The 25,697-nt window shown below is 48.0% G+C and overlaps 1 non-coding gene and 1 pseudogene across 1 annotated transcript; one reads left to right on the top strand and one right to left on the bottom strand.

Moving 5' to 3' along the window:
* Nucleotides 1-970: 970 nt before the first annotated feature.
* Nucleotides 971-1,182, top strand: LOC119384183 (small nucleolar RNA U3). The gene has a single exon (XR_005181897.1). It is a non-coding gene; the product is annotated as a small nucleolar RNA U3 (small nucleolar RNA).
* Nucleotides 1,183-15,909: 14,727 nt separating this feature from the next.
* Nucleotides 15,910-22,984, bottom strand: LOC119383602 (uncharacterized; annotated as a pseudogene).
* Between the last annotated feature and the right edge of the window lie 2,713 nt (nucleotides 22,985-25,697).

The following is a 25,697-nucleotide window of genomic DNA, read 5'->3' as shown; positions in this document are numbered from 1 at the left end:
CCATCCATCCATCCATCCATGGCGGGATTGCCGGCCGTTTTGAATCGTGCTAGATACTGGTGATATAAATCAATAAAACAGATAGTTATTCGTCCCTCAGTTGCATTTTCGGTCGCGAATCGCTGCTAGGGGGTAGATAACTACTCGTGGATGCAAAAATCTTGACATACGTAATTTTGATGTCAGTGCTCCTTTAAGGTGCTTGCGATATGTCAATAACATTAACTAACTCGTCAAACACTTGTTTAATATTTTTGTTGGTTTAACACATCATAAAAGTAATAATCTGTCCATTTTAGTTGTTTTAAGTTTATTTTTAAGTCTATTTTCTAGGTCCGAACAGTGCACCTCCAGTGGAGGTCACCGAAATCGAAACCGGGGGTCTATGGCCTGCAAGGAGGAGTAAACCCCTTTCCCCTCCCCCTTCATGACCTGCGAAGTTGTTTCCACCGCTCCTCCTTTCCAGGTCGTCGACCTTTTGCCGTTGAAGGCACCCCAACACCACAAAAGCTTTTTTCAAAAATTACTGTGGGGTTGTCACGCCTCATTGTTGCCCGTCAGCCTACTCATTGTTGACGAGACACCTGTCGTTTGGGGTACGCATTGTCACTGGAAGGGGGAGCGGTAAAAGCGCAACCCCCCCCCCCTCCTCTCCCCCGGGGACAGGATAATGTGCAAGTTTGCTACACCAGGTGCCGCTCGGTAGCTCGGTTCGCGAGTCTCTTCACCTCCACGGTGAATGCACAGCGTATTCCAAAAAAGAAAAGGCCAATTCTTTGGCGTTTCCGCTTAACAAAATAAAATTTTTAAATAAAAGGTTGACGCTCGTAAAGCTTTTATGCGGGTTTATTAAATATCTAGACCTTTCCTTCTAGTATATGCAAGCGAAGTAGTAGTATAAGACTTAATTAGCGTGCACTTTCTACAAGGTCAGTAGAAGTGGCCAGGGGTCATCGGAAACTGTTTCATCAAGATCGTGCTTCATAGGATCATTTCTATAGTGCGATCGCCGAGACGCATCCGCGATCTCGGAACACACTCGACCACGATGATGAGTCGAGGGTCTCCGCCTGAGCGTGAAGCCGGCTTCGATACCTTGGGCTCGCCCGGGTTCCAGCCCTTGATGACCGTTCTTCTGGCTTTATGAGGCCTCGAGGATGGCGGAGACTCAGCCTGAGTGGCCGGGTGTGCATCTTAAAGTGGTCAAAAGTTAGTGTCAATGTGGCGGGGCTGCGGGGTCAGGCACGAAACACCGCTCAGATAACTGATGTCCCACCGTGCGGCTTTGGCCTCGCGAGGTGCTCATTTGAGCAGGTACGTGTATCCGTTAGTGTTGGCAGTAAATGCCTGAAAGAACTAGCGGAAGAACTAAAACGAAGAACGCGCGCCGCCGGTGGGGGAACGCTGCTGTGGCGGCGTGGTCTCAAGGTGCATACGCCAATTTACAGCAAACTGAAGACGATTATGTCGGCCCTAAGAAGCCTGACCAAGCCAAACCAGCGCCAAACGAGCCTCACCACCAATCAGCGTGAGCGCGCACGCCACGGAAGGGGCGAGGGAGACGCTCTGTTTGGTCTCCTCAGAAAGCGCCGCCCTATTTGCCGCGAGAAATGCGGCGTACGGGTACGAACACACTGGCGGCGCGGCACTCTCCCGCCCGCCGCTCACCGCTCGCTCGATGCCGCTTTTCTCTCTTTCTCCCGCGGAGCGTCAAAACCTTTCTCCCGCCGACTCGATCGCTCGGGGACCTATTTTCGCCGCTACCGCCGGCTGCCGCGCAAGCAAACCACCAATCAGCGCCTGCTTTACCTCCTCTTCCTTCTCACATGGGCTGTCGTCATAGCAACCAGACCATGTTCTCCTCACCCGCACAGCTCCTCTCCGTCTTTCTGGGAGAAATCGCGAGCCGGCAGCAAGCCGGCGGGTTCTTGTCTCGTGATTCTCGCGCCGGCAATGTGGACAGCGTGTTGCTGCTTGCCGCGCGGAGGCGCCGACGGGCGGGACGCCGCCGCGGCATGCTTCCCGCCAGTGTGCACGTACCTTACCTCTCGCGGCACGAAAATCTGCCGCGCGGTAGCTTTGGAGATGGAGGCTCGTTTTTGACCGCCGGAGGTGCGCCGCTCACGTTTTCCCACTAGTGCGTTTAAGACGCACTTTTTTTTTCGGTAACGTACCCGTTACCGTCTCGGAACTGTAATGGGTGGTGTACTTACGTTATCATTTTTTCGGTAACGTGAGGTCTCACGAGTCTTTTAGCTAGTTACGAAAATACTGTACGCGAATCCGATAAGGCAGCACGGTAGCGCTCCTCCTTTCTCGACAGGTTCTTGCGTAGCTTGACAGGCAACAATGAGGCGTGACAACGTCACAGTAATTTTTCAAAAAGCTTTGGTGGTGTTGGTGTGCTTTCATTGGAATACGGAGCGGCAAAAGCACAACGAATGGGAAAGGACGAGTGGTAGCGTCATAGCGCACCGTATTTCCGTAACTTGCTAAAAGACTCTACTTTTTCATCCGGTAGTTGCCACTTTCCGAGAGCTTGCTCCGACGTATTTTTTGTCGCAGTGTCGGACTGCTGTCGGCCTGTCAGGCGTTGACAAGCAAAGCCTGGGCGGGAGTCGTTTTTGTTTGGGGGAATTGCAGAAGCTTCTCAAGAAGAGCTGACTCCCGGTGGGGAGGGTTAGGCCGCCCCACTCAAAGCCTGACGAAAGGCGCGGAATCCACCACGAGAATCTGTACGACCTTGCTTTTCTTGGAAGGGGTCGCAGCACCTGCGCCTCCGCAAAGGTGCTGCCTGGAGGCCGCCTAAAGAAAAAGCACAGGGGCTCGTTGTAAAAGCGTATCGCCGGAGTCTGGCTCTCCCCGGTTTGGCTCGAAACCGGATATGCCGTGAACTTAGGGAGGTACTCCGTGCCCCTAGACAGGTACCACTGTAGCTAGGGAACGATCCGACGACTCCTCGGCCTTGTCCCCAGCCTTTACTGTCAATGCACTGTCTAGCGTTACGTCTAGACCACGGTGTAAGAATATACTCAGGTGATGACACTCTTCCCCCAACGCATGGGAAACCGCAATCCACGCGCGTCCAGATAAAGTTCGGGTTCTTATCAGATGACTTGCACTTTAATCGGCGCCGTCTTGGAGGGCGCTACGAAAAGCGGGGCAGTCGTCTCCATAGCAACGCGCATGCTGCTGATAACGTGCATTTTTCTGTGCCATTTTGCTGGATAATGTGCATCCGCCAAGCGGCGTCGAGGGGCGAAATCGAGAGAACAGGAGAGGGCACGGTGCGCGCGGCGGCGATGACGTACCACCACCGTGATTCGGCTACTCACGGGCGCTCTCCGCCTCAAGCCATTAGATGGCGCACCGCTCGACGGACCGACGACCGAACATTTTCTGGCCGCTTAGGCGAGCGCAGTATCAACACCTGAATATTCTTACACCGTGGTCTAGACGTAACGATAGGAGCCGTTGCAATAACGTTGTTTCCACAATAAAGTTGTTTCCATCCATAGGAGCCGTTGCAGTTACGTCTGGGCGTAAGAATAACGAGTGTTAATGTTACGTACGTCTAGCGTGACAATACAAATGCAGCCCGTTAAACCTAACGAACCGATTGGTTCTAGTGGCGCAGCGGTTAACGTGTCGTGCGCGAAACTGCGAGGACGTTGGTTCGACGCTGCTGTCTCGCTTTTTTTCTTTTTTTTTTCCGGCAGGGTATTGTTTGGTGTTGCTACCAGACTGAGAAGCGCTAAGCGGCTCGCGGGTTACGTGCGCCCCAGTGACACGGGCGCACCACGGACGCTGGCACGGACGGGCGCCTGCCCCGAAGGGGCAGGCGCACGGGCTAAACAGCGCGAGGCCGCGACAGCGGCCAGTAGCGCGTGACGGAGACCCTGCCAACCGGCCATTGAGCGTTAGCGAAATGGCCGGTTGGCAGGGTCTCCGTCACGCCCTCTGGCCCGAAGTGAAAGCCCTCTGCGCCCGAAGGGCGCAGAGGGCTTTCACTGAGCAACAGAAAAAATACTAGGCACCCCGTGGCGACACGGAGAAAACTGGGGAAAATTCAAAACTTACTTAGGGAAAAAACAGCAAGCAGACGTCATAGCATTAGGTTTGTTCACGGTGGGAGCCGGACTACGGCGATACGCATGTCTCGTTGTCACGCTTCGTACGTGGGGGAAACAGAGAACTTCCCCGAGAGGCTGCGACAACACAAGAACGACTTCCACAGGTTTGACCGACAGAGGAGCGCACTGGCTGAGTACAGCGAGGTGAATGACCATCGCATTTAACTCCCGCGTCGTCGGTCAATCATCATAAGCGGCTTTTCGCGTAATCGTGGCACATCCAGGCGACATCCGGCATCATCATCTGGTCCACAGTGCGCTGCCGAGCGTCTGCTTCAAAGAACCTTGGAACATCATGGACAATATAGGCGTAACCGCACGGGCGCCGCCGAATTACCTAGCGGGTGGCGCATTCTCTGGTCTGACAACCCGCTGGCTTGTGCAAAGCTCCACGTTTTCATGGCAGGTGTACTACTACGCACGATCGGCATCACTTCTAATCGTCTTTTTTTTTTATTCTGGCGCGCTCGATTTCTCATGAAGGGATGCAGTACAGATAGGAAACGAGTCTGTGAAACGTCCTGAAAAGGTTTACTTCTTTGAGGATCGATTATGTTAATATACGAGGACTATTAAAAAAGTAAGGCCCGTTTGGTAATATTTAAATATTTACGCATTAGAATGAAGATTTTTATTGTGCAGCGCCATCTGTTAATTCTTAGCGAAGGTAGTTAGACTGTCTACGCTCGGAAATTTTTTTCTGGTAGTGGTGAAAATGAGAAGATCGTTCGTCACATCGGCGGCAACGAGCATGTTTTTGCCCCCATAAAAAAGGAATATAGTAGCAATGATTGAGTTTTCTGTCCATTTTCAGGAGATCACGTGGAACCGGCATGTTTTTATGGGAACCCTCATTGTGAGTGAAAAGTTGTCCGCCGTCTCTAGCAAAGATATAGAGTATTTAAATGTGTGCAATATGATAACAGTAGCACATAAATAATTTGTTGTATTTATACTTTATTAGTGTTCCAGAGTAAATAATGATGCAAATTAATGTAGTGATGGAAGGCATATAGATATGGCAATAATAGCTATCAGTTAACAGTAATGATAATCGGGTTAATTGAATAAATAATGGGAGGATAGGCTTGTCACATTCTCATGCGGTGAGGGTGAATGTAGTGACGTGAAGTTGGTGATTAGCACTTATGAGTACAAAAAGCAGCCTGACACCGAATAATAGGAAATGACTGGGAGACTTTGAGGACGACTAACCAGGAGTGGGCACTTAAAAGTAGAAACCAGTACTTGCTATTCAGAATAGATCAGCGCACCCAATGGACGATCAACCGGCCTGTGACGATCACGAACGTGTCCGCTTCTAGAAGGCGCCTCTGGAACAAACCGAAGAAAAAGAAACCTTTACTCGCACATTGGTCACGAGGACACCATTGCTGTACTCTTTAAACATTGCAACTCAACAGAACACTTTTTTTTTTTTTACACGGCTGTTACTAGTTCTCAGTATGTACAGCCGGCGTCAAAAGTTCGGCGTCCACTAGAGCTGAGGAAACTGAATTTCCCAGCGGATTTCTGACTGTACTCGGTCGAAGAGCACAGTAGATGTTGTTAGCGCGTTTTTCTAAATTCAAGGCTGGTGCCGAAGCAGCGGGAATATTGAGATTTTTTTCTTGTGGCTCATACGGCCTATGCACTTTTGACGATGACTGTAAGTCTTGAAATCTTAAACACTAAGATAGGCCCAGTTCTCGCGACGAATGATTCATCCTTACTTATCTCCCCTTATTCGTCTTGCCAGCAGCGTCTTTACACTTCACACTAAAAGCTGTTTTCCTGTATGTTTGTTTGTTTGTTTGTTTGTTTGTTTGTTTGTTTGTTTGTTTGTTTGTTTGTTTAGAAACTATCGATGTATTACAAGTCGCATGTGTGAATTAGCGATAAGGAAATATTTCTTCGATGCCTAATAAATTGCTTCACTTCTCTCTCTCTTTTTTTTAAGCGTTACCTTCCGTGGTCCAAGCACAATCTACTCGTGCAGATGCAAAACGGCAATTACTCGTTGCCCAAGTTCGGCGAGTCAGCGTGCCGTCAGCGACAAGCCGACTTCAAGTGCTCGTTTCCGACTTTACTGATCTGCAGCTCAACGCTCCTTGCTCAACCATGTTCTCGCCGCATTTTGTTCCTTTTAATTTTTTATCCACACTCTGCTTTGCTGACAACTTCGGCACTCCTCTCCTCTAGTTTTACGAGCCTATTCGGTCATCTACGAAAAGACGTATATGCCCAGTTGCAGGTACCTAATGACCGATGTTGTTTGTTCGCGCAGGTGACACAGTGCCAATACGTAGCGTGCTGTATGGCCTAATTAGCATGTTTTAGGAGTGTTGATTGTCCGTGCGGTAAGTACGGCAATACCTTACCATAGTGGCCTGCACGCAGTTTTTAAGACCTGTATTAGCCACTCTCGTGATCTCATACAACGTTACCGTACGCATCAAGTAACTCCGCGCAAGCACAATTTTTTTCGGATCATGGTGCGCTAAAACGGAATCGTAATTCCGTAGCGTAAGTGTCACGGTATTACCGGTGACTATTGTCAAGGCAGCAGCACCACGCAGTCAGCACCAGCAGTTTGGCGAAAGAAACGAAGAAAGCTTTCCTCGAAAACGTCACCTTCAAGGAGCTACATACGTATCAAACGCATGCGTAATTTCCTCATTTAACGGCTTTATGGTAACCGCGTACTTAAGGCGAAAGCTTAATACACCTTCATCTTCATCTTAATCCACTTTATCCACACTCTACTGCGCCACACCTTAAGGTGCGCCACACCCAACGTGATTAACTTCAATTAACACTGATGTGCTTTGATAGCTACTTCATACAACTCCCTCTCACTTCAATTAACTTTGCTGTATTTTATGAACTCTGAATTCACTTTAATTAAACTTCGATACATTGTGATTCACTTCATTCATTCACTTGAGCATCACGTGGCTTTTTGTACGGTTCGTGTCAACGCCGACGACACCGGTTTTTTAAACTCACGAGACATATGAGGCTTTCGTCTATAGTAAAACGCTCGTTCTCACTGGTTCTGTTCAGGTTTCCGCGATAGCCAGGAGGCAGGTACATGAGCTGCGCCACGATGCGATCGTCGTGCGGCGACTCCGGGTCTGGCCACACGTTTGGCAGTCTCGAAAGCTTGCTCGACGGTCGAGGCCACTCGGTGCCGTTGGAGAAGAACCACGGTAGCTTCTCACTCGACCACCGTGGCGCCACGTCGTTGTGCCGGTGGTCGACGACCTCCTGATAGTGCCTGGCATGGTAGATGTTTCTCTTTTAACAATGAGCACCGAAATATTGAAGCCGCCAGTTGAAGGTAGCTGTGATCTCATAGTAATATAGTTCAATTCTTATCCTGAAAGTGCCTTGTTTGAAGGTACGCACATTACTTGCGACGATCAAACTAAATTCATAATTTGATAGCTGGAAGGAAAACACACTAATTCACGCTGCCGATCCGATGAACGAATGCCTACAACAAAATACCTTGATGGTGTATGCCTTTATACTCCACTGCTGATTATTTTTTTTTTTTAGTAATTACACTTTCGCAAACTACAGTCCACAGAACTTTAACGTCGGGCGAAGTTCAATTTTGTGGAGCTAGACAAACCTCCTGTCCCGGTGGACCTGTTTATTTTGCACTCTCATGTGCAAGTTTTTCAAGATAAGAACTATACCGCAAATATAAGCGTACTTGAAAAATTGTAAATGTGAAAATCATATCTCAGCGAAAAGGCGAACTGTGCCATACTGTCAGAGTGTACGTTCAGTTCTGTTTTTAGATGAAGAACCTTGTTTCTGAAAATCGACAATACGGTATAGGGCGCCTAACGTGGCCATTGATGGATAATTCATCTAATAAGTATATTATTACGCAAGAAATATGCGATAAATGGAAAGTGTTAAAGCGTTCCGCACGTGTGCCTTATACTTTGTCCCTGACTTCCAGGGGCATAGCCAGAAAATTTTTTTTCGAGGAGGGGGTAGGGGGGGTTGAACCATACTTTACGTACAACCGTCAGCACGCTTAACACGAACGCTCCGCAGTGTGACACGGATTGGTTTGTGTGACGCCAGTAGCGAAGTGCTGGGCGCTGTTGCCGAGATAATACCTCAGTATGCTTGGATAGTATGTCGGCATGTATTGGCAACATCTCGGCTACAGAACCCGACGCTACGCGGCGCTGGCGTCAATCAGTTTCATGCCATGCTGCGGAGCGTTTGTGTTAAGCGTGCTGACGGCTGTACGTTCATGCATGCGTTTGTATGTGTACGTGTATATATCCACATGCAAAATTGAAAACTTTCTTGACATAGGGGAGCTTGAACCCCTCCCCAGCCCTCTTGCTGAGTCAGTGCTGACTTCTAAAGGCGCGCCCCTACCAGTATATAGGCACCTCCAACTCGCCCAAGAAGCAGCCTTTCCTGCATTAACCCGGCCCAAATCTACATGCGCCCTGTTCCGATTCTATGCTCGGTCATGCTCGCCTTACGTCTGTTGAACCCTTGACCGATTCGAGGCGTTCGTCCTTGAGAATACTTCGGTGACCTTCGTCATCACCTTGAACGTCGGCGTGTAGGCGGTGGCCCGCGCGTCGGCCACGTGCCGACGGGTACATCCGGGAAGGTAGCCCGTTAACGCTCACGGACAACGTCCACGCGAGCAATGCAGTGCAGCCAGTGAGCAGCGTGAAGGCCACGACGAGACGACCCGATGAGCCGGCTCGACGTATGAACCTCAGGCGGCGGGGAAGCAGCATTGATACTTCACACGGTGGACAAGATGCTGTCAGTATAAAGCAGAAAAAGTTGTCGCAGAAGTCATAGTTGATGACTATGCCATGAGAATGCGACAACAATCCGCCTTTTTCACGAAGCGACGGCGCATGCGCCCTTCCCATAGCGGCAAAGTCGGGAAACGCCTCTTGACCTCCGAGGCTTTCATTATGCCGATACCGGTTTGGTATTGGGACATTAAACCCCAGATATTATTATTATTATTATTATTAGGGAGTTTTAGCTTGAACGTATACTTCTTTACGTTACCGTTACCGGATTACGTTTACCGTTTTACCGGAGCTCAAATCTTAGTAAAGTTTTTTAGCTGCCCAAACGTAAACTTTTATGTACATACGTAAACCTTTACTTTTGCGCAAACCACTAAATGGTGATGATAACTGCATTTAAATTACATTTTTTTAGATAATATTGAATTACGCTGCGGCAAAATCATGAGAGGTTTTTAGCGTTTGCAGTATCCCGGTATAAGCGAAGGGGTGTAGCAATACCAGGTTACCGGGCAATGCATTGCCCGGTAACCTGGTAGCGTCACAAGATGTCGACACCATGGTGTCGACATCTTGTGACGCTTCGTGCAACCACAGTCATGGACACGTTTGTTTTCGCTTAGTGTTCTTGAGGGGAAAAATGATTAAAAAGGCAACTCATTCGTAATAATGCCACTGCAAGGCATTTACATTGGGAGTAGAATGCCCGACGTTTCTGCAGTAACAATTTTGTGCTTGCCTGGTACACCTTGGCCCCGTTAGACGGCGCCACCTATCCAGCCTGTCAGCGTGTTTAGGCCTCTCACGTTTGCGGATTCGGTATTCTAGGTCGCTTTAGCCTCTGTAATCCGGCTGAAATAAGGTGATAGTAAGTGGCGCTCGCACTTCGGCTTATTTTGACTCGGCGGCTGGAGTCTCCGCGAAGCGGATATCGCGAGTGGCCACGAACGAAGGTGGATTTGCGAGATAGGGCCATGAACGTAAAGCCTATCCGGCGAGTAGTTTACGTTCCGTAAAGGTTCGCGCACGCGCAGATTCCATCCTGTATCCGGTAACACGGTAACTTAAAGAAGTATACGTTCAAGCTAAAACTCCCTATAGAGTGCCAGCTGATAATCAAAATTCGCTAATTAAGAAGGCGTTGAATGTTAGGCGGGTTTATAGTAAAAGATAGGTGTGCCTCAGTGGTATCTATAAGCTCATCACAAATTTACACGTACGCCATGAAGTTTGTTGCTTAATTTCGGGGAAAAGAAGTGTCCCATCTGAGCCACATTGGAGGTCAAGATGTGGTGCCTATATATACTCGGTGACCAAAGTTTGGTTGTAAAGCGCTGGTGCCGTGTTGTTGTCAGTGTGAGTGTTGTATTACTTTGCGAATGTTGTGTGTATGTTTGTGTACGTGTGATCGAGTTTGCGTGTTTCGATGCTAATTTAATTAAAGATCCTCAGGCACATGGTGCGACAGCGAAAAGCATTTTTTTTTCGATGGTTATAAAAATTTACTCCCATACTTACATGGAAAAGCTCCCCTATGGATGTAAACAAAAACTCCCCTCTGTCCATCCAAAAACTCCGTCCTGTTGGGGAGTAAATTTTTTGCTCCGTCCGGACGGTGTTTTTAAAACCCCCATCAGGGCGTGCGCTAGAGGACAAGCCATTTACTCCCATCTCGGCTTATTTTTGCTAACAGTGTACCGGTTGTCCCGGCCCCTACCGAAACCCTGCCAAAACGGTAGAAACGGCTTATAGAAAATGAAAAAGGCAGATTCTGCGTCACGGTGCATGTTATAATATATTATGACGCGGTTCATGTGTCTATTGTGACTATGACATATTGTGACGTGGTTCATTTAATTTGCTTATTGTGACTTTATATATGATACCTTGGTTGTCACCGATATATATACAGAGGGCCGCGGTAAGAGAAACAGAAAAACAGGGTTATAAACAAAATTCGAATTTCCTTTGCGCGAAACTACAGATATACCGGACAAAGCCAGGAAGTTCCGTCAAACGGGAAGGTGCACCAACGAGAGTCCACGCGAGCACCTTTATAACAGTCCTGCAAGCTCCGGGAACTCTGACAACGGACTGCAGCAGGAGCTATATTATAGTGTGAAAAATTGTTTGAAAGGAGTCAGGGCGCAAATGGTGCAAATGGTCGAGCAACCACTAAAAATGGGAAGTCATCGAAGTAGGGTGGCTAATCGAAGTGCACACATTAGAACGGCTGCCCATGGCGCATGTGTCAGCGCGCCGTCACTCTCACTGAGCACAAAAGAGATTGACTCAATCGATGACGTTGACTGGCGTCGGTATAGGCGTGGTAAAGCACCTCTGCGCTTTCGTTAAGCCTATGGAATTATTACTTCTTTTCCACCTTCATAAGTACTTGGCAATTGTGTCTTGTGCGTGTTATTTTTTCGCTTTGTCTAGTACTTCTGCAGTTTCGCGCTAAGAAGGTCGAATGTGTTGAACCTACAGCTATCCCAACACCATGTTTTCCTTAATTATAAATACACATATGCAGTACAATTTCTAATTATGCAACAGTAGTTATGGGAAGGCAGAGTACAACAAGATGACTTGATCGACGAGGCATGGTAGCTCACGTACAACGATTCTGAAAGCGACATACAGCATCAATAGACTAATAACTACTTAATGGAAGATTCCTACTGAAACTTTCCGCATGCCATTCCGATAATTCCATATCGATTCCTGCGGAATCCATATAGAGTCGATATTATTTCATATACTTGCCATATATTTCCGTAGGAATCTTACGGAACCATATGGAATTGTAGGAGTGGCATTCGGAACATTATATATATATATATATATATATATATATATATATATATATATATATATATATATATATATATATATATATACACACATGTGTGTGTGTGTGTGTGTGTGTGTGTGTGTGTGTGTGTGTGTGTGTGTGTGTGTGTGTGTGTGACGCAGTCACTCGCCCAGACACCCCTCAGTGACGTAAGGATCACGTGCTACAGTTTCGCAGACTCCTTGTGTGCTGGAGATACGTCATGCTTAGATGCAAGAGAGATAAAAAATTCGTCACGGGGTGTCCTCGGAGCCGACGTTTCGACAAGCGGACTTGTCTTCTTCAAGGGTGCAACTTGTGAAGACAAGTCCACTTGCCGAAACGTCTGCTCCAGCGACACACCATGTTCACGAATTTTTCATCTCTTCAAGCTTCCATATTACCCTGAACTTCTGCCTTTAGATGCAAGAGAAGAACTTAGCGAAAAAGTTTAGGCGAGGGAAGCTTTAGAGCACCTACTGGAATCTATTTTGACAGCGTTGTCATCGACAGTGCTACTGGGGTGATCACGTGGTTCGTCAACTAAGTCAATTTCAATTCCTCTCACAATCACCGTGCACACTTCAATCGAACACTAAAATAGCACCCCCTGTGCTTTTCTTCGCGTCGCCATATGTCGACTACCCATAGTTATTTACATTATTTGTCCGTTATTCCCCTAGAAGTCCAAATGAAGCGAGGGATATTCAATGGAAGATTGATCAACGCTTCAAGTGATTAAACGTAGTACAACAAGGAATGTTCTAACACCGTCATGTTCATAGAGTTACCTAAAGCTTGAGTGGCAAATCACAGAGGGTCTACTTATCTACTGTTCTACTTACCTACTGTTCCTACCACTCGCTTGTGCTGGATCCATTTTCTTTTGGCGTTCTCTGCCACGCGACAACGTGTGTCCACGCTTCCCACGGCGAGACGTGGACACGTGGTGGTCATGAGAACACGAAGATGGTGATTCTTGATCTTGGCATGTACCCACTGCTGCGGGCGGGCTAAGAATCGAGTGATGGCATGTGACATAAAATGGAGAGAGCACTGTGTAAAGTGAACTAAAACAGATAGTGAAGAGGCGTTATGTAAGAGGTGTTATCAAATTACACAGATCAGAAAAAATTACAGCATATCCACGGGTGAATGACGAAGAGCTTGGGCGAAGCTCCTGAAGCAATCATGGTTACACCGTGAAATGTTCAGTGGTTTCGCCCAGCAGTAATCAAAGCGATGCGCCGCTTTGATTACTGCACGTCATCTAGCGTGCAGGGTGCCGCTGCTTTTTTTTTTGCACACATATTACACACATCTTTATTGGACAGCGCCATCTAGTATACCGTCACCCAACTGCAGTTTGCATGCATCTCTATGGGACAGCGCCATCTATTGAATGATACGGGAGACGCGAAGGCGGGGACACGCCGCATGGAGCGACGACCGACCAGGTGATGCTATAAGGAGCTTCGCCCTTTAAAGTAAAGCGACCATAATGCAAGACATAGGGGTCTGACAGTGGCACTCTCCCTGATAGTGTTGGTAAACTTGTGATTAACTGCGAGCCATCTTCCTCTTTTTCTTCTTCTTAGACGATGTACTGATCCTTGCCCCCCACCCCTCGAAAACTTTCTGCAAACTTCTGCGCTGCCTCCGGGATCTCAGGCATTGGAGGCTTTCTATCACCTCACCTGGTTTTGCACTGCCTCCATGACCTGCCCACCTTTGATCCTGCGACAATTTCGTGTACTGACATCATCACGTGACGTCATCTTATGTGACATCATGCTGACGTCTTATCCTGAGGCCATCAAATCGTAATCTCTGATCACGTGACTTTTTGTGTTGTTCGTGTTCACGCCGCTGACGGTCCCTTTTCTCGTTTCATGAGGCATCTGAGGCTTTTGCCTCAGATGCCTCATGAAACGACAACTCTTAACATGAACCAGAACGATCAATTTCGTACTAATTTGCCGAAGCATATCTCGGGGGCCACCTAGAAAGAAGCACGTGGTTGAGATCTGCTCCGCCAGGTGCCACAACGGTCTCAGCTGCTCGCAATGTTTCAACGAGCTCAGTCAGTTTAATTTTTTATCAATTTTCCTAACAGTTAATTGGCCCTTACTTTTAAGTAAAGTTATGCTACGAAGTCACGTGCACCCAATATAACTCTTAACTTGAACCAGAACCATCGATTTGTATCATTACGAAGACACTTTATGGGTATTCGGAAAACCGAAAGTGCTCGTATGCTTAGAAGACAAAAGTGTAACTCGTGCCACCAAAAAAAGGTGTCAAATACGACCGCCGCTGGACTTCATCCAATAAACAGAGTGAATGAAATAACTTTATTTAAGATCCGGCGAATGGAAGGCCCGGGCCTGGGGCCGCCTAGATGGCCGCTTGGAGCTGTTGCTCCCGCGCTGCCTCCACGGCTCGCTGGACGGCCCAAAGTTGTTCTGTCAGTTCTGAACTGAGCAGCAGGGGCGTAGCCAAGGGGGGGGGGTTGGGGGGTTCAACCCCCCCCCCCCTGAAATTTTTCAGTTTTGCTTGCGTATATAGGCACGCACACATACAAACGCACGCACGAACATACATAAAGTATGGTTGAACCCCCCCCGAAAAAAATTTCTGGCTACGCCCCTGCTGAGCAGCGCGGTCGACCACCGCGCCCGTAGATCCTCCGGGGAGACATCCATGTGACCTTGATATTTTGGACATCCCCACAACATGTGTTGAAGGGTGGCTCTAGCCGACTTGCGTAGCTTGCATGTATCGCTCGTGTATATCTCAGGGTAAAAAGTCTTTAATTGCACGGGATTCGGATAGGTTTCTGTCTGTAATCGCCTCCAAGCAACGGACTCAGCTCTTTCACATTTTTCTTCAATTTAGACCGTATGCCATTCTGGTGCCAATAAAAAAACTGCACAAAACAAGAGATGCAAATGCACGGGCAATGGATAAAGCTACAGCACAGTGAAAACATTGATATATTGTATAGTATTCACTATATAAAGTCAATCTGCAGCACCATTTTTTCTTGCTTCGCGGTAGAAAACTTTTTCACTGGTCAATCTGGCGTGAGGTTAGCGCATTCCAATGGTGTTGCGGATAAGTTCGCTTGCTGCGCCGTATTGTTACCAGTCGGAACGTGGAATTGGGCGGAAATGTATACGGACAGAAGCATATACGGAACTTCCCCATCCATGTAAGATTGACTCGTGTCGGTTGAGGGATATCGACAATTCGGTAGCCACGGAAGCGTACAGATTTGCGTAAGTTGGACATCACGTTCGAAAACATGTTTGTGCGACGTGGGTGCAAAGAAAAAAAAAAAAGAGCTTTCGTGATGACGCGTCGCAGGTCATTCCTGGTCTCCGCTCGCCAACTCCATGAAATCCATCAATGCTTGTTCCACGATTTAGCATCGACCGATATAAAACGCCATTAGTTACACTGTGCTTGACACTCCACTGCCGAGTTTGAGATCAAGAGCTCGATCCAAGTCGTGGTGTATTATGATACGAGTAAAATGCGAAAAACGCTCGTGCGCATAGCTTTGTGGCTGTTTGCAAGTACACTGTCGAGTCGCTGCCGAGGTTGTCCTTAGGCATAACAATTTACCACGCAGTACAGAAGGCGCGTCACAAGTAAACTAATAAATTTGTATTAAGATTTTTAAGCTTACCGAAGTGTTTTCTTGTGGCCTGAAGAACATCACCGAACCATCAGGTGCACAGGCGACCCCATTTATTTGCCTTTCACTTTGGCTGGCAGAAACTTACGCTCCAACGATCCAGTTCAGCTCCAATGACAACGTGACAAGGTCTTAGTTTCAGGACACTTGCTTCGAAACGGTATTCGGGATTTATATCCGTTATGACCGAGAGGTTTAAATGCAGGTTAAATAACGCCGGGTTGTCAAAAAAAAAAAAAAAGAACAGCCCGGTGTGTTTCACTGCACGGCGCTTCTCAAAATCAGACCATGAATTCGACACACAAGTGCCCATTACTTTAATTATGTAGCGTTAATTAGTTTATTCAACATTGATATAATGCGAAGTGTTGGCCCGTGGGACGGGATGAAAGGGTACGCCGAGACGCCTCTCATATGGCTCTCGATGAACGGTGATCGTCTATGGGGAAAGCGGCTAATGGATAGGCCTCCGTGACATGACGACGACGACGACGATGAAGACGAAAATGCGCCGCGTCGATCATCTGATGGAGTTGAGCGAGTATCGTGATCGGTTGCCTTCTTCGTCCTCCGGCCGCTGGTCGCGCAGCAGAATGCACACGAGCGACGTGAAGGCGGTGAAGACGATCGCGGTCGACGTGAGGATGACCAGCATGTCCTTGAGCTCGATGGCCGCCGCCGCCTGGCACGTCCCGTTCACCGCCACGTGGTCCTACAAGCGAACAACAACAAAAAAAAAAGGTGTAGGCCATTTATTGACATTCTTGGCTTAAAACTTTTTTTTAATGGGAAGAAAAGTTGTAATCTGCGGAAGTTGAGACTCGTCAAAAAGCCTACAGGCTTTCGTGATCTAAATCTTTCCGACGCTGGCTCGGCCGTGGCAGTGAAGACCTTCCATAACAGCCTGTCTTTTCACCTCGCTGCTGCATGCATCACAAATGACGACCACCGCTGCGTATGAGCGTCCTTTACATCGCCCCTCACTGGTTCATGGCTGCATCGGGTCCTGGACGAGGACAGTAGCACTATGCATTTCAACTTCAACTTCAACTTCAACTTTTTTTGTATTCTTCTAGTTACAGACTAGAAACGTCCTCCGGGGCTAAAAGCTGCCGTGAGCAGCTTGACTGGACCCGGGAGGCGTTGTACATGACAGCGCGATAACAGTAAACGTTTCGGTACAAAACTAAAACGCAAATTTGACACTCACATACACGCTTTACGACAGGATGTTTAAGATTCAACAAGAGACATTGCTGTGCAAATAGAGATGCAATAAAACAAAACATGGTCATGTCATATGCATCAATATACAATAATATATATGCTTACATGTTAACAAAATACATCTTCAATTCCTTGCGAGATAGATTAGTTGCGTTCACATGATTACGTAGTAGCGTTCACACAATTAGAAGCGTTCACATGATAGCACTGCTAAATTTACCTATAGGGGGACGCCAAGACCGAAGCTGTAAGTGCAAATGTTTGTCGAGCTCGTGTTTGTCTCGGTAAGGTCTTGGCAATCTGGCGACAGGTATAGAACAGAGTGCCATCCGCGTTGTTGACGCTATGAGCGAGTCACGTGATTAGCGCCAGCGGTGCCATCTTGGAGCACTAACAAGCTTCCACGACGATTTAACTCAGAGAGAATATAGCAGATACGCAATCCAATAATACCCTACACGATGGTGAATTGAACAACATGACCGACTATCGACACTCTTCGTAACAAGTGCAAGCATTGCCGAGTGGATCCTCTGAGAGGTTAAAAACCTGTGCATCTGTAGCTGCTATGTCAGGGAGGTAAACTACAGGAAACTTTGCGGGAAAACGTGGGTGGTGCCATGTGCTTCTGCTGTATAGATTACTTACTGCAAATTTATCACCAAGCATATAGATGGCAGCAGCAGCGATGGCAGTGACATTGTTTTCGTTTGTTGAACGACAGAGTTGCAGGCGTTATCGCTTTCCCAATTGTTTTAGCCTTGGTAAGGAAAGTGTTGATATACTTAGGGTAATAATGTTCTTGCCGACTCATTTACGAAATAGCTTGCCATTGTAATAATAACTACGTGATAGTGTTGAACACAGCGTCTTAACATGGCGATATCAGTGCTGCTGTTGAAGTTTATTCGACTCTCATTGTTGAATTGTGCATCCGTGTTATCGGATTTGCTGTATGTTGCCAGCTCTAGATGATTAGCCCAGAAGCAGTGGCGTAGCCAGGGGATTGTATAGGGTGTTCAACCCCTCCCCCCCACCCCCGAGATATTTACATTTTGTATTTTTATCTATACGCGCGCACATAAAACAGACGCACGAACAGACAAAAAAAGTCCCACCCGCCAGAAAATTTCTGGCTACGCCTCCGTTCAGAAGAAATGCAACTGCCTTTTTCATTTGATCAATAAGGCGGACATTTCAAAATTGGACACTATGGCGGAATTTTCCAATGTCCAGACTGGCACTCCAGTACTGCGGTATCCAGTAAATGGTAACCCGTACAGTATGGCTGATGGGATTCGATAAGGTTTAGATTTTAAAAAAACATGGCTGATCCCCCTTACATAGGAATCGGTGTAACACGAAAGTGAGACATGTCTTCACAGGGGTACATGAGCGTTTATTGTGCATGGTTTTGCCACAAGGGCAAAGTATTGAATGCTATAGCAGCAAATTGTAATGTCACGCCAAGAACGGCAAGCAGCTCGAAACTTGCCGCGCGCTCTAAAGCAGAAAGGACGCACGAAAAGAACATACACTGGACGAACGCAAACTAACAACTGTCACAATTGTTATTTCTTTGCGCTTGAGCAGCGCTCCTTTCGGAAACGCGGCCGCTGCAGCGAGCGAAGTGACCTTCGCGCTCTCCTTTAAAGGTACAAACCGCCACATCACGAGGTAAACGCGCGCGCACGAGAGGCACTCCCTGTAGAAGCGCGCTCGCATCGCGACGCGCGGGGCGACGACCTTTAAAGCGCGCCCTGCGCGCTCATCGCGCCATCTCGCTAGTGATAACAATAGCACGCTGAAACCACGGAGCTCAGAGTACCGCGAACGGTAAATGGTGTATATAAATAGCTTGCCGCTAGCAAGCTAGAGGTCGTACGCTCTGTGGCCGAGTGGTTAGCGACGCGCTCTGCGGAGCGAGGGGTCGTGGGTTTGACTCCCAGCTACGGAACTTTTTCTTCTAGTTTTTCTCTTTGTCATCTGTTAGCGTATATTTTACAACGTCATATCCGTGACGGAAATACGTCAGTGGAGCCGTGGTGGACCCCGGCATAAAACACTTTCGTGTTAAAAAAAACAGTTTCGCCGCAAGGGCGAAGCAATGAATGAGATAACAGCGAATTGGAATGTTATACGAAGTAAGGGTAAGAGAATACTACCGCTCCAAGGTGCGAAGCGGTTGCCGTGCTGTCTGTCGTCTCAGTGCGCTAGCGCTCGTGACCGCGCCTTTATGATTAAAGTTCGCAGTCAGTTGCTGCTTCAGCAACGCAGCCCCCTTCCCGAAAGACGGGCGGGGCGTTTTTTCTGTTCTTGAGGGGCCATCGACGGTAGGCCTCGCACACGGGCCAATGTTATCGCATGCGCCCTTGCTATCACAATAAAATAATGCAACGTACAAATAATACAATAGCATAGTAATGTAACATTACAATAAATAATGTAACGTATAAATACAACGTATAATTGCTATCGCAGTAAGATACCTTACACGCCGCGCGTTTACTGCCGCTTCTGAGATGCGGAACTCCGCAGCTCACCTCCGGACAAACGCAGGCGTGCTTGACGCAGGTGGCCAGCGGCGTGGAGCAGTAGGTGCCGGGTCCGCAGAGGTAGCCCAGCCCGACCTGGGGCTGGCATCCTTCGGGCTCGAACTCGTGCCGTGGCCGGACAGCGGCAGACCCTGAGGCTGCACAGGGAGCGAGGATCGGACTGCGTGCACTGGTGCAGGAACACGCACGACTGGCCGATCTGGCGAGGGTCGAAGCACAGGTGGTAGAAGCTGTCGAACCCCATGCCCGCCTGGCACTGGCTGCAGCTGCAAGAGGATGCGGCGGGGTCTATCAGAGCCTTAGTGATAGTTTATGGGATACCGAAAACAGAAACTTGCTGCTTTTAAGGCTGATGACGATTTCTATTAGCTTAGAAACGGGGTAGTGGCGAATAGTCGCGCGCATGCTCTGCTCACATGTTACCATATTGAACGACCTAGCATTCCACACATCTCGAATTTAGTATATCGTAACGCCACCTATGTCTGTAACGACCATCTCCCCATCTCTTCCTCTTGGAAGGACGATCATTCCTGCGGTTTCAAACTACAGCTAAAGCGTTACTGTTCAGGCGTATATTTTAGGCGTATGGTTTTTGCTCACTGCCAGCTAGAAAACAGTGTCCACTCTTTTTTCAATTCGACGTGCAACTGTGGAGTGCGCTGCGTCGTGAAAGAGGTTCTACGTCGCTAGAAAGAGAGGCGTCTCAAATATATCAGGAATCTCGATCGCATCCTTTTTCAAAAGAAAGGAGCAGTAAGGAGCGCATTGCTATAAGCGTGGGGGAAACGTCGTGTTGGGGTGGAACGAGAAGCAAGCGAACGCTCATCATATGCGCTTCACTGCTTGGCTTGTCAAATTAAATCTCTTTTTTTTTTTTACATGACACATTCAAGGAAGCGTTCCGCATGCACTCCGGTGCGTCATCAGTTTTGAATAGAACTTGAACGTGTTCCAGAGCCTCTTCACATCCACTGTTTAGGGACACGTGCACGAGCCGAGCAAATACTTTGCTTAGAGCGCCGTGCAGTCGGTGCGTAGGACGCGCTATCCCATGTATCCGCGTTAATCCAGTCGTGGCACTGACATGTATATATGCACGTACTTTTCGTGATTGAGACCGAGGCAGTGGTTCTCTTCGAGACGGCATCCCTGCTGGAGAACGCACAGCTGCGTGGCGTTCACGTTGCCCGGCAGGATATGCTGGCTGATGTTGAAGAAGCCGTACAGGTTGGCCAGCACGTCTCCGCGTGCGTTCTCGAAGGCGCACGACACCGTACCTTCGACTGGAACCGTCGAGCCAAACTCGAGCTGCGAAGACACGCTTCTTGAGTTAGCCACGTGGCTCTATATATAGAGGATCTATAATTATAGTCTTCTTAGGCGAAGCTTTTTTTTTTTTTTTACTTAGCGAACATTCCCGTACATTGCTGACTGTGGCTGCTGCCGCCTTGTGGAAGGGCTCTCACACAGGACATCACTCGCGCAGAGAATCTGTTCATAGCTTCGTCGTGTATTAACCCAGAGGCGCAGGTTTCCCATTTGCCCGGAGGGACTGATATTCTTTTCTGTGAGAGACACGAGGCCTAATTGTCTCTTCGATCCACTTGGTGGTGTCTAACATATAAACGAGCCCCTCAGAAAGAATTCCCCTTCATACGAGGAAAGCAACGATGATTATTGGAAGAAAGTCCTTTCAGGCTCCATTTGATCCATTTGAATCAAGGCTACCGCCTTACCACCAAGTTAAACTTTTCGAAATTTTATATGATTGGGAATCTTAGAAATTGACTGTACAAGCGCTGCATCGAATTCGAGACAAATTTGAAGTCGTATGACCTTTTGCACTTTTTTTATTGTCTGCCCAGCGACACCAAAATCGGAGGAGGCTACCACTTTCCCTGTACATATGATGGTCGTCGTTTATGGGGCAGAGTGTTAAGTGAGCTGTCTTTCACCGCATATGTCAAAGTAGAGCAAGGGGGTGGCAAGAGCACCTGGATAATGTCGATAGTGCTCTATTAACACCTGCTGTAGTATGGCCCGAAACGGCGCAACTGCAATTCACGCGTTGGCAGGCCGCACGTATACTACAAAACAATGAAGGGTGCTATGTTGAGCCACAGCAGAGAGTAACGCCAAATTCCGGCCACGTATGTAACGTGACGCAATCAGCACCTGTGAGTCATAGATGACCAGGGGACCTCGGACGACGTTGGAGCGCGAGCGCGTGATTGGCGGCGCCTTGCACTTGAGGCCGTCCCTGCAGAAGTCGGTCAGGTTGCGGAAGTTGATGAGGAAGCGGATGTTGAGCGGCTGCGGGTCCGACGAGGCCGCCGAGCACGTGTACAGGATGGAGTCCCGCACCGAGGCCAGCGGCTTGACAGCCATCATGCGGAAGTCCGGCACCTGCACTCGACGAGCGCGAACAAGGGACGACGACTGAAGGTGCGCATCTGTTTTCGAAATCCTAGGAAGCTTGCTGATAGATTGCACGTGACGTCACAGAGGCAACTTCACATCATCATCATCATCATCATAATCCTGACTACGCCCATTGCGGGGCAAAGGCTTCTCTCATGTTTCTCCACTTAACCCCGTCCTGTGCTTGCTGGGGCCACGTTTCCCTGCGAACGTCTGCCCACCTAACCTTTTGCCTCCCCCTAGTGCTCTTGCCTTCTCTTGGAATCCAGTCTGTTACTCTTAATGACCAAAGGGAACCTTGCCCTCTCGCTACATGCACTGCCCATGTCCGTTTCTTCTTGATTTCGACTAAGGTGTCCACACGTTTGTTTCCTGACCCACTCTGCTCTCTTCTTGTCCCTTAAGGTTACACCTATCATTTTTCTTTCCATAGTTCGCTGCTTCCCATTGTGCCAGTACCCAAACATGGCGACCACGCTGACGTCGGTACATATCACGTGTGCATCGCTTTGCGCTTGACCGCGGGTGTGTGCAGCGGACTATAAGATATTGATTTGCTCGTCGTTGCAAAATGCGCCTGTCGTGGTGCCACGGATCCTGCTTACGCAGCTTCTCGACGCGGTAGTGCACCAAGATGGCGGCCGTAACAACGTCAGTGCAAACTTCCCGAGACAAATACCCCTTCGATTATAATATGACAACAGCATAGTGTGAAAAGCGGGATAGCTTTATTTGATAACAAAGATGGGTCCAGCAAATCGGAACCTGTTGTCATTGACATTGTTGTGACCTCATCACACAGGACGAAAATTTGGCGACTTCGTGTACCACTTAGGCTTCATTAGATGACGTCGTTGAATAAGTTTAATTAACCTAGATATTTTAGAACTTCGTCTACACATCATTCACAACCTTCCCCCTGTTCGCGCGAAATATATGTCCAGTTTTATCCATCACGACAGCTGGGTCACGGTCAGTGGAGAGCCTCGATCCCCTGCATACCTCTATCGTGAGTTGTCCTATTAAATGATACATGGTAAACTAAATAGGTGCAAATCGGAAATTATACTGAAGCTCCCTTCGTTAGGCATGCCTGCTGACTGTCTCTTAATTGATAACGCTATCAAGTTAGATTTTGAACCTGTAAGCATCTGTAAACCTGAAAATGTTCAAGCTTACCTTCTCGACACCGAAGTACCAGTCCTTAAAGCTGGATGCACGGTGCAAAAAGCAAAGGAATGCCAGGCGCAGCAGGACAACATCAAGTGGTCGGCTTTTGGCTGTCATTATTGAAGCCTAAAAAAAACATACTGAGGTCACGTGGTGATCAAAGAAAATAAAGAAAGCTACTAAATGCGTCGTCTCATATACGGTGCGATTTCCAAAATCATATTTCGTGGTTGGCCGATGGAGTCCCTAGTTAATCTAGCTAGCACATAGCTATTCCCAAACAGCGCACAAACGGGACGTGAAAGAACCGCACCAGCACTTTTGAACAGGTCACAGATGCTACCAAGCGTGGTCAGATAGACGGTGGTTTTACCTTTATAGCTGGAGTTGACTGAGCCGCAAGAACGGCAGAAAATCAAAACTTGACGCTGATGTTCCACAGCCGAGGAAGAACACCGCTGGCAGCGCGGTGAACGCCAGAGTCCGTGGCACGCGTCACGAGGAACAATCTTCTTTCTGATCATGATGATGATTTCGAAAGCTTCTACTAAACTGCGACTGGACACAATCAGAAAAAGCGCAAAGCAAGGTGTGATTTGAAGAAAGGCTCAGCAACAGGGATAAATAGAAACGGGCTGCGCGGACACGAATTAAAAAGGAGGGCAGCAAAGGGCAGGGTCGTTGGAAGTTTAAATCGACAACCACAGGTGGCCATCATGAAGAAGCTGAAGCAGTTAATTGGATGCGATGGCCAATCCCCTGAATGGGGTATGTGCCATGCTCTAAGGGTAACAACTACAGTGAAAGACCGTGGAGACATACATACGGCAAAAAAGGGATCAGGAAAGAAACTCTGCTGGAAATAGGTATGCCGAAGATAAAGTTGTGTTGGTCACCGGCAGTTTCTTTACAGCGAATGTGCTAGGAAACGTTATATTGAGAGGGAGTTTATAGATCACCTCACGATGTCTCTTTCCCAGGGTGTCCCAAGGAACTCTATAGTGTGATATAGTTAGTTTATAGGTCGTAAAAATCATATGACACGTTATGAACTACGTGTAAGTTAAGTTCTAAGTGCTTGTTACATCCTTCGCTCTAAATTATGCTGTGCTACACGAGAAATTGCATTCAGTAGTTAAGGCGTTGAGTTCTTGAAGGACACTTTTTTCGGCGGAGCTCACATACGCCAAAACTTAATGGCAGGGGAGGAGGAAGAATAAACTTTATTGATTCTAAACGGCCTAAAGACCTGATGATGTCGACAACAGTGACCTCTCAAGGGAGCAATTTAGGGTAATAAAAAAATAAGCAGGCACTTTTTTACAAGCTTAATCTGCGTTTAATGCTCGTGAAGTGTAGGTACAAACAAATTATGGAGCCATATGCTTGAGTTTGTTGCTTTATTTTAAAACGTTGCAGCTGACCATAGCAACTTCGGCCATTGCACGCTGAATCCAAAGCCGAGAAGCAACATGGCGGGCATCTGTCATGTCGAAGCCAATGCAATTCTGAATATAATTTCGCTAAATGCAACTATAGGGAATAACGCGGGGTTTGTTACAAGTCATCTATGAAATATTTTTTACACGATATGCGCTATTTCTAATGTTTCGAGTATACTATATGCATGGGCGTCCGGAGGGGGGTGCAAGGGGGGGCAGCTGCCCCCCCTTGGAATTTTGGATAATAATTTTCTATGCAGTAGCAGTAAGCTACACAGCTTGATTAGCACACTCCAGTCCCGCATATCCGCGTGAAACATCATTCGGGATTGCCAGCCAACTCTGCACGTTACATACTGCTATGGACTAATCTTGCCGGTCATGTCACGGCAATGAAACAAAAGCTACCTATGCTGTATGCCCCCCTCCCCTCCCCCACACTCTGCTGATGCACCCCCCTGGAAAAAGTTCTGCGGACGCCCTTGACTATATGCACTGCACAAGATAGAGCGCCGAATGAGTTCTTAGTCGAATGAGTTATGGCAAACGCCTTAAAGGGGCCCTGCAACACTTTTTGAGCAGGGGCAAAAAGCGCTGCCAATCGGTAGTCGAGGCTCCCGAGAACACGCGAGCCAAATATTATAGCGAAGCGAGCGGCCTGGAATTTACAACAAATTCTCAAAGTCAGCTGAAAATCGCTCCCTCTTCTCTCGACAAATGATGTATTAGTCCGCAATGTATGACGCGATTGTCGGCAGTTCCACCATTGGCTGATGTTATAATCACGATAACACCCTCATTAGTACCTTCGTTGTTAATTTTGAGTTCAATAAGTAGATAATATGTATATTTATATTGTGTTATGCCGTTAAAACACTGAAACAAACATTAATATTAGCACTTCCGGTCTCGCCGACAGCTCGTCTGCTCGTAGTTGCGTGGTTGAAATTGTGAATATTTCTGTGCTTTTGACCATCGCCGGTTGCCGTTGAGAGTGGCAGCCGTTCGAGTGTTGCCTCGTCAGCTGGAAACTGCATCGTCGGCACGTTCTCACGACCGACCGAGGCAGCGGTGCAGCATTTCTCCGATAACAATGCTGGCGCCGGCTAGCTTAGGATACCTGTGTTCGCTGCATGGCGAGAGTCCCGTTCGCTGTCTGTTCAGTATGTCATCGAGCCGTACCTCGGCGCATCCTCCCCGTAGTCTCAGGTTCCCGAGAAACCGCGACACAGCAACCAAGGAGACTCGCATTTTGAGGGTATAGCTGCAGACAGCCGGGGGATGGGTCCGCGCCGGCCCGATGCCCCACGATCCTTTCTTCTAGTCTTTAGTTCTTTGTTGTCAGCCCGCACTCGCTGTGCGCCCGTATTCGAAGAGCAAACAGCATCGAAGT

Source organism: Rhipicephalus sanguineus, chromosome 2, assembly GCF_013339695.2.
Source record: "Rhipicephalus sanguineus isolate Rsan-2018 chromosome 2, BIME_Rsan_1.4, whole genome shotgun sequence".
NCBI lineage: Eukaryota > Metazoa > Arthropoda > Arachnida > Ixodida > Ixodidae > Rhipicephalus > Rhipicephalus sanguineus.
The sequence above is the reverse complement of the archived record's forward strand: the minus strand, read 5'-3'. Positions and strand labels throughout refer to the sequence as shown.